The following is a 10,955-nucleotide window of genomic DNA, read 5'->3' on the forward strand; positions in this document are numbered from 1 at the left end:
TTTTACATGTTTTCACTCTTTTCATAAATCTGGCCCTTTAGATGTAATCTATATGGTTATTTTAGTACAAAACATGTTTTTGCAACAAGTTGGTCTTTCAAGGGCTTCAAAAATCAACCTTGGCAATGTACCAAAATTTGGTGACTCAAAAAATTATATCTTTTATATAAAAAAAGATGATCTAAAGTATGATCTTAGCAAACAAACGGTGTTGAGCACATGGATGAAGTAAGAATGAGTTTATACAAATTACATTTATGATTTGAACAACAACAATAACTATATATATATAATTGTTAGAATATGAGAACTAGAAATATGGGCATTTTCAACATTTTTTTTTTGTAAATCCAACTACGTGGATGTGTTTGGCATGGTGAATTTGCTAGGAATCAACTGTTGGATCATGTATTTTTTATGAAAAATGCTATTTTTGAATGCTTGAATATATGATGATTACGAGCCATTGATTTTAAAGTCTTAAAAAATCTCGTTTATGCATCAAAATCCGATGATTGAATAGAGGGTTCTTATAAAACCAGGCATATAGATCACATTCTTATGGTTGGATTCAAGAGAAAAGAACAAAAAAATCATAAAAATTGTGGTTCACACATTAGTTCTATATATATATATATATATATATATATATATATATATATATATATATATATATATATATATATATATATATATATATATATATATAGAGAGAGAGAGAGAGAGAGAGAGGCTATGCTGTATTACTTTTACAAAGAATGAAAAAAAAAAACCATATTTACAGTGGCTGCAGGAAAAGTTCAGGGTGAGTGCTTGGTTTTCTCAATGGGGGAACGCGTGGAGACTGATGGGGTTTGTCGCCGGGTTGGTCAGTAGAATCTGGCCACAAGAATGCCCCCATTGCTAAGCTTCTCTTCTGTTGTAGGTCTCCCATGAGAGGGAGGCCATATGCTGCTAAGAGATTGTCAAGCTTCCATTCAGGCATTCTCTCGTAGTCAGCCTTGGTATAACCTGGGTAATGGAGGGGGCATATGAAAGAATTTGCTCTTGGTTTTCCCTCCATCTCTCTCTCTCTATAGTGATGGCATTCATGGTAGCCATGTGCCTGCCACCTTCAAACATCATGCATCCCCATATCTATAATCAACCCAACCAGTACAGTAGGCAGACCCTTACCAGTTATACAATCATACCATTTGGGGTTCGAACTTGCAACAGAAGGTGACGTTCATTAACTGCTCCTGTCAAACAAGCGGAGCCCCAAGTTGGTGCCGAGACAAGGTTTTGCCCAGCCTTATGGTCATCCGATAGATGACTGCCATGCAGTTTGTGATGGAGGGGGTCTTCTCCTGGGTTATCCAAAAACAATAACAGTCCAAAGGGAGCCTGCCCCAGGTTGCTCAAGTGGTTAGCACTGGTCTTTCAAAGATGGTGGAACCCCATCTTGCCCAGAATCGATCTCGCCTTGCGATCATACCTGTGGTTTGCCCAGTGGGTGTCCTTTGCAGCCTAGAGAGCTCACCCGTGGTTTACTAGGCAAGTTTCATACAAGAAAAAGAAAGGAGCCGAGGTGGTTTTGCTGAAACATCTGTTGTAGTTTCACGTGGTTAAAAGACAAAATAGTGTTCTCGATGTTTCTACTTAAAGATGCTCGTGGTTCGGCCTGTAAAGTGCTCGTTGGAACTTACAAAATAGGTTTGGCAAGCTGAAGCATGGCTAGTATAAGCTCATTCAATAATAATAATTTTAGATATAGTTGACATTATATAATATAGTGTTGAACAAATACTTGAAGTATTTGGTTTGCAAGCAATTGGATTAAAATCTTATTGTTTTCTGCTTAAAAAACAATGCATTTCTTTGTAATCCTATTACTTTCAGTTCTAAAACAATGTATTTTTTTCTATAAAACAAACCAAAACAGTTTTGCTTGTTTAGCTCACTCATTATGAGCTCAAACTTGGCTAGGGGAATTACTCGAGTTTTAGTACTTAAAGCTTGGCTTGGTCAGCTCATTTACCAGGCTTAGTTACAATATCTTATACAAAATTTCAGGAAACACCATAGATCTAATTTCTCATTCTTCTTGGACAAAATAACAGTCACCTAATTTTTGGCTACTTGAAAAAAAGATTCTGAATTTTGCATTGTGATCCACTAAATTGAAGAGAGATGTTTGGTTTATCAGCACTCTTCTTTTGATCTCGCTGGGTTTCTACCAATTAACAAAGTTCCGATTTGAATCGCAATTTGTTTGGAAACACGGTATGATATTTGCTACAAATATTTTTAGGTACAAACGCCTCCGGATCACTATGGTGTAAGTTGTTTTGATCAAATTGGGCCTCATAAATAGATTCAACATGTTCAAAATAGTTGGGATCGGATTTTGAATCGTGTTTTTTTGGCAAAAAAAAAACATGATTTTATGACCTGGTAAAGTATCACGTTATGAACCGTTGAATTTTGAAGCCTTTTAAAAAGCAGCCTGCTTTTCATAATCGGACGTTCTAAGAGTTGATTCCTATTAAGAGAAACATATAGATCACGTATGTAAGGTTAGTTTCATGAAAAATGCATAAAATAAAAAACAGAAAAAAAGACATTTGTGCTAAATATGGCCCCTAAGTACCAGTTTGCTAAATACATAGATGTGATCTCTATGGTATATTTTAGTAGAAAACATGTATTAGTTTAAACATTTTAAGCTCAACAAAAAATATCAATGATTAACTAAAAATCAATAGTTATTGTTAAATTGATTTGCTCCCAATCATAATTTTTAGTGATTAAGTAATGACAAACCCATTTATAGGTTTGGATTAAATAAAAAAAAAACATGCAAACATGTATGGTCTACACATCTCTCTCTCTCTCTCTCTCTCTCTCTCTATATATATATATATATATATATAGAGAGAGAGAGAGAGAGAGAGAATATATATATATATATATAGAGAGAGAGAGAGAGAGATAACTGAACATATTAGTCCCCATTTTTCTTTTTTCCCCCTTCTGCCTCATAGGTTTTCAGTATTTTATGATAAATTTGAACCGTTAGATGTATTTGTCATGCTCAATTTAGTGAGAATCGACTCTTGGATCATGCTTTTTCGACAAAAAAATGCTTTTCTGAGCTAAAAAAAACCAATACCTTCATAGCCATTGATTTTGGATCACTAGATCAACCTGTATACAGGTCAGATTCTGGCAATCTAAAAGCCAGTTTCCACTAAATTACATCTACGTAGGGATGGCAGTGGACCGGAGCGGGGGTGGGAGACAAAGTCTCCACCCCCGCCCCGTTTCAAAATCTGAACCTTCATCCCCGCCTCCATCCCCGCACGGGGATGGATTTCAACCTCCACCCCCGTCTCCATCCCTGTTTCATGTCCTCCATCCCCGGTCCAAACGGGGCGAGACAGGGCGGGGCTTCATTTTCCCTTAGTCTATAGTCATCCCTTAAAGGAATGGGGACTGGGTAGGGATGGGGCGGGGTGGGGAAAAGCTTAAGTCCATCCTCGCACGGGGATAGATTTTAACCTTCATCCCCGCCTCCATACTTGTTTCATGCCCTTCATCCCCGGTCCAAACAGAGCGAGGCAGGGCAGAGCCCCGTTGTCCCCCGATCCACTGCCATCCCTACATCTACATCTACGGTGTTAGACATGCGAAAAAATACTTAAAACTATGATTTTTGAAGGACCCTAACGAGACCTAACTAAAAAAAGCTTAAAGAAGGCATTACTCATACACACCTATATATATCATGGGAATTTGACTGCAGTTATTAGTTTTAACATGTCTTGTCACTATTCTACCGCTCATCCTACTACAGAGCACAGATATTAATGTTATAGGGTGGTGGTCATAACATTATATGATAACTTGTGCCACTTTGATGAGACAATGTTTCACTTTCACCTTTTCTACTTTTCTTGGATGACCACTTGCCTCCATCAACACCTTCTCATCCTGCTACAGAGCACAGATATTATGCAGATGTTATATGGTGGTGGTCATAACATTATATGATAATTTGTGCCACTTTGATGAGACAATGTTTCACTTTCACCTTTTCTACCTTTCTTGGATGACCACTTGCCTCCATCAACACCTTCTCATCCTACTACAGAGCACAGAAATTATGCAGAAGTTATATGGTGGTGGTCATAACATTATATGATAACTTGTGCCACTTTGACGAGACAATGTTTCACTTTCACCTTTTCTACCTTTCTTGATGACCACTTGCCTCCATCAACACCTTCCCGAGTAGCTCCCAACACCTCTGTGCAGATACCTTTCCTTGAGAAGCACACCACATACGATATCATATGTTTACTTGCCATTAAGAAAACGGCACCTAGATATTTGCATCGAGTTTCTCGCCTTTTGTCTCAGTGCAAAGTTGAAGGGATTATCATACATCATAATTGTGATTTTCTCTCTCCTATCAAAGCAGTTACTCTCACCTCATAAAAGCTTCAAAATTTTTGAATTTATATATATATATATATATATATATATATATATATATATATATATATATATATATATATATATATATATATATATTGCTAATCAGACCTTATGAACATGATCTATAATCATTATTTAATATAAAATAAGTTTTGAATTGTAAAGTAGTATGGTCATAAGTGACTATACAAGAGACATGTCTCTAGAGAAATACAAAAATTTCTTCCAGAGTTGTGTTTCAAAACTTAAACACTTTCATGTTTATAAATACAATAGAAAAGGAGTATGAAAGATATACAAGCATTCACTGAAATGAACAATTCTGGTTAGCATAAAGAAAGAAAAAGGGTTGAGAGTTCGAACTCCTTGGCAATTTTGAGCGTAACAGCAAAGTCTTCATCCCACTGCGATTTTGGTCCTATGCAAGGTCGCTTCCCAACATTGGTATCAGAGCGCGGGTTGCGCAGGTTCGACAAATCTTTGTCGATGAACGTGTGCATGCCGGTATCTTTTGCATCGCCGAAAAAAAAATTCAAACAGGAAAAAAAAGTGATTAAGGTTAGTCAAACTTTTCTGTTTTGCATTATCAAACACTTATCAGAAATCGCTATTTGGGAAAAAACTGGTTTATGAGGGTAAAGTTTTTCAAACAAAATATATTTTTTTGGTAAACAACAATCATTAAGACCCATCACCAGAAATCAGTGGAACTGTGTCCGGCGACACAAGCCCACAGTATCTGATTTGTGACATTAAAAAAAACAGAGGGCTTTTAATCCTTTGTTGCTCGCTTAGCTCTCAGGGTTCTGGCCAATGGTGGTAGGGCCAGATCTGATGTTGGTTTCCATCGCGAAGTAGAATTTCTACTTCCTCGAACCCTCTCTGCACGCCCAGTCCATTCCAACCACATGAAGAGCCGAACGCTCTTGAAATGGTGTCGTTGAACCCTCAATCGACGATGAAGTCTGACCATTAGAGGTGGTAGGGCAGTCAATCAAAAGAGAAGTATAAGGGGTGGCGGCTAAATCGTTGTAAAAGTGAAAGGAGGAAAGGGGCGAAGGAAACAAAGGGCTTAAGAGAGGAAGAGACACTCTACCGGAGAGGGCTTCATTTGTCGAAGATCACCTGCAGCTCCGTCAGAACGTGTCATCACGAGAACCCAGCACCTTTGTCGACCAATCTAGGCAGCTCCACTCCGGTGGGTCATCGCTGGAAAAACCTTCAACGGTGGAGGCGAGAGGTCAAGGCAAGAGGGGTTAGGGTTTTTCAGTTTTGAGAAAGAAGAAGAGTTGAGACCCTTCTTCAATTTTCTTTAAAAAAAAATTAATTTGTTTTGTTACATTTTCAGTCCAATTTATTATCAAAAATTACATTTAAGAACCTAAGTTATTTACTGATTTTGTGGTTCGGTTTCTGAAATTTCCAAAAACAATATTCTGATTTTTCTAATAATTACAGAAAAGTTGCTAAACTAAGGAAATTTCATAGTTTGTTGAATAATTATGGAAAGGCACTGATCTTTTCTAAAATTATAGAAAGAGGGTTGAATCTTTTTGTTTAGCTCAACAAAATTTATTTTGAGATTTTTGTTTTCGTTTTTTGCTTAAAAGGCTTCTGCCTTTTTAGAAATTGCAGAAAAGAGGTTTATCTTTTTTGATAAACTTAGAAAGTTGTAGAAACATATTTTTGTGATTTTGTTTACACAGAACCTCTCATTACTTTCTGAAAATTGCAGAAAAGTTGTTCTGGATTTCAAAAAACTACCTGTTACTTAGCTTTGTCAAAAAGTGCTTAAATTTAGCATTTTTTGTGAGTTTCTTGCATACTTAAAGATTGTATTGCATGATAAATTAGTTTAAAAGGATCAAAAGTAGTTATATTTATAAATATTAGTTCGAATATACTTTATTAATTCTAACATTTGTTTATAATTAGGAAAATAGAAAATCGAATAGTCATAGCTGAGTTGTCCAAAATCAAAAAACTCGATAAGATAAATTTTTAAAATATAAAGAAGAAAAATGAAATATCTATTGACACATGACAAGAACCTATACGTATTGAACAATGTGAAATCTTCACTAATTGATAAATCAATCGAAAAAGAGAAGAAAGCTCATAACAAGTTTATTAAAGATGATCAACTTACTTAAACAACTCTTCTAACATTTATGCAAGATGATCTCATCTGAGTATTTAAAGATTTTGACATTGTAAAGACAATGATGAAAGAAGTCAAGAAAAAGTATGATATAACTTCAGAAACCCATATTCAACTTCTTCTAGAGCAGTACAACTCTTACAGGATGAAAGAGTCAGACAGCGTGATCGATTATGTGAATCAAATGCTGGTAATGGCTAAGGACTTAGCCATAACTGGAAATAATAGTCCTGAGTGCATGCAAATCTCTACAATATTAAATAGTCTTCCTTCAATATGAAAGATGGTGTCGACTGTCATGAGATTAAACCAGAAAAGTCTTACTCTAACTGAGTTTCCTCTACAATTAGCTCTTGAGCAAGAGCATATGTCAAAAGACAAAAAAGTGAGAAGTTATGAATACTCAAGAATCCTTTCCGGCAACTTCTCATAATTTCAAGCCTAAAAGCACATTCTTCAAGAAATTTAAGAAGAATAAATTCAACAAGAAGCGTCCAATGCAAACCAAGAACTTCAATACTACAATCAGAGGAGCATGTTTCTCTTATGAAAAAACTGGGCATTTTATGAATACTTGCCCAAATAGAACCAAGAAAAAGAATCCAAGAAAGCAGGTAAATGGAGAACGAGAATTAGTGTGCATTATATCTGATTTATTGATCATAGATAATGATCTCTCGGGGTGGTGGATTGATTCAGTGGCAACACGACATATGTCTAAGATAAAGGAAGGACTTGTGTAAATGAAGGAGTTGAAGCTTAGAGATCATAAAGTGTATATGAAAAATAATACCTATAGTGATGTAGTCAGGATAGGGACCTAGGATAGGGACCTATAGACTTTAGGTAGAAGGGACCAGTCTCCTACTAACAAATATACTTTATGTACCTTTCATGAGAAAGAATCTTTTAGCAATGAGAAATTTTGCTAAAAAAAGCTTCAAAATCCGCTTTTGGGGTGATAAGATCACTATTGGGAAAGATGAAAAAGTAAAGCTCAGGGGTCGTTATGATGCCGACCATGGTCTTTTTTATCTTAATATAACTTCTTCTACAAGTAATATAATGAATATTTTTTGTTATATTGATTGTGCATTTAATCTTGATGCATATTTATGGCATTTAAGGTTAGCCATGTAAATGTCAATAAAATAAAAAGAATAATTAGCATGGGATTATTGCATTTCATTAAAATGTAGAATTTGAAAATTGTGAACCATGCATATAAAGAAAAATGATAAGAAAATATTTTTCTAAGGGAAGTAGGTCATGTGATTTGTTAGTTCTGGTATACACAGATATTTGTAGACCTTTAACCGTAGAAACACATGAAAGAAAATCATATTTCATCATATTTATAGATGATTAATCTAGGTATGCATACATATACCTAATTTCTAAGAAATCAAAAGTTCTAGAAAAATTTAAGGCATATAAACATGAAATTGAAGGATTACTAGAAAGAAAATTCTAAGTTATTAGATCTGATAGAGGAGGTGGATATAACTCTGATGAGTTTAAGACCTTCTGCATTAATAATAATATAACTCCTCATATAACGATGCCTTATACACCACAACAGAATGATGTAGCAGAACGAAGGAATAGAACCTTAATGATATGATAAGATCCATGTTGGCACATGTAAATCTTTCCAAGAAAATTTGGGGAGAAGCAATTTGCACTGCCATGTATATCTTGAATAAGGTTTTTTTTAAGGCTATAGAGCTTACTCACCATGAATTATGAACTAGAAGAAAGTCAGACTTGAGTCATTTACGAAAGTGGGGGTCACCTGCTCATGTGTTAATTCTTAGTTAAATAAAAGACAAGTTAGATAGTAAAACTATTAAATGCATCTTCATGGGATACCCAAAGAGATCAAAGAGATATCAACTATATAATCTTGAAAAAAAATTATAGAGAGCAGAGAGGTAGAATTCTTAGAAACTCAAGAAAGTATTTTTTTATCTTAAAAATGATGATGTCTTTCTAGATATCATAAATAATCTTGGAATACCCATTCAAAAGTTAGAGCATAATGATTCAGTTGTGAATAATGAACAAACTTTACACCAGTAACTGGACAGAAATGAACAAAAACTCCTTTATCCTATTTGAATTATTATTATAGATTCTTGGGTGAGAAATTACGTTATTCCATAGATTTGGATGAAACTCTTGATAACTTGAGTTTTGAAGATGTAATTGTTTCTAATGAAATTGAACTCTGGAAGGAAGCAATGAAAAATGAGTTGGATTTCATAGAAAAGAATGAAGTTTGAAAACTAGCTACATTGCTTAATAGATATAGAACAATTAGTAGTAAGTAGGTTCTTAAGAAAAAACTCAAGGCAGATAGATCTATTGATAGATTCAAGGCAAGATTAGTAGCAAAAGGCTATACTCAATAAGAAGGGATTGATTATGAAAAAACTTACTCTCATATTTTCAAACTAGCATCTATTCACATTATTTTGCCATTGGTAGCTTATTTTGATATTGACCTATATCAAATGGATGTGAAACAACCTTCTTAAATGGTAAATTAAATGAAATTATTTTTATGCAGCAACCAGAAGATTTTGAAATTAAAGGTCAAGAAGATAAAGTATACAAATTAAATAAATCCATGTATGGACTTAAGCAGTCACCAAGACAATGGTATTTGACTTTTCATAATGCTATAACCAAATTAGATTATGAGGCAAATAGTCTGGATAACTATGTATATGCCAAGAATAGTGGGAGTAAGTTTACTGTGTTATCCCTCTATGTTGATGATATATTAATTATAGAAAATAATATAGACATGATAAATATGACTAAATTATAGTTAAGTTCTCGATTTGAAATAAAGGATATGGGTGAAACTTCATATATCCTTGGAATTAAAATCTATAGAGATAGAAAATTGAGATTGCTATATATGAGTTAAGGAAAATATCTTGACCACATTCTAAAGAAATTTAGAATGGAAAGTACTAAGGCAAAATATACTACTGTAATAAAAGGTCAAAAGTTAAGTAAGAATGACTGTCTAAAGGATAGACAAGAAAAGTTAAATGTTTTCTATGCTCAGGCAATTGGAAGCCTGATGTATGCAATGCTTTGTACTAGATCTGACTTAAGCTTTTCTGTAAGTCTAGTAAGTAGATATCAAAGTAATTCTAGGCTCTCTCACTGAAAGCAATGAAGAGAATTTTTTATTATCTAAAGAAAACTAAGAAACTTAAGTCATGCTATCAATCAGATAGTTTAAAGCTTGTAGGATACTCAGATGTTGACTTTGCTGGTGATAGAGATGAAACAAAGTCCACCTCTGGTTATGTATTTATGTTAGGAGGTGGGGTAATTGCATGGTCATGCAAGAAACAAGGGTGTGTGACACAACATATCCAAGAAGCTGAGTATATTGCATGTAACATGGCAACCACATTTGGTGTGTAGATAAATCGTTTCTTAAATGAGTTGAAATTGGACATTCTGAAATATTTAGTTCAACTATATTGTGACAATAAAGCTATTATATGATTAATACAAACCGAAGCCGATAGCTCTAAAAGTAAGCATATTGAAGTTAAATATTAATATATCTATTATATGCTTATGCAAAATGAAATAGCAGTGAACTATATTCCTTCAAGTGACATGGTAGCAGACCTGCTAACCAAGGCAATCACTGAGGATGTTTTCACTAAACATGTAAGTTAGATGAGACTCTGATATGTCTAAGTGTTAAATAAGTAAAGATTACTCAGAAAGTGTTTATGCAAGGTTCCGATTGAGAACAAACATATAAACACAATGAGAGTAAAGATTACTCAGGAAGTGTGTATACAAGGTTCTAGTTGAGAACATGCATATAAATACAATGAAAGTAAATATTACTTAGAAAGTGTGTATGCAAGGTTCTGGTTGAGAACAAGCATATAAACATATGGTGAATAAAGATTACTCGAAAAGTGTGCATGCAAAGTTTCTGTTGAGAACAAGCATATAAACACAAAATGTCCCTTATGGCCAAGTGGGAGATGTAAGGTCGTATGGCTATAAGTGACTCTTAGAGGTCATTCCAACAGTTACAATACAAGAAACATGTCTCTTGGGGGATGAAGGGATTTCTCCCAAGGTTGTGTCCCAAAACTTGAACCCTTTCATGTCTATAAATACAATGAAAAAGGAGTATGAAAGATATACAAACATTCACTGAAAGTAACAGTTTCGGTTACTAAAGCATAGAAAAAGAAAAAGGATTAAGAGTTCAGACTCTGACAATTTCGAGCGTAACAGTGAAGTCTTCATCCCACTG

The sequence above is a fragment of the Nuphar pumila genome, chromosome 12, assembly GCF_984573655.1.
Source record: "Nuphar pumila chromosome 12, dmNupPumi1.hap1.1, whole genome shotgun sequence".
Lineage (NCBI taxonomy): Eukaryota > Viridiplantae > Streptophyta > Magnoliopsida > Nymphaeales > Nymphaeaceae > Nuphar > Nuphar pumila.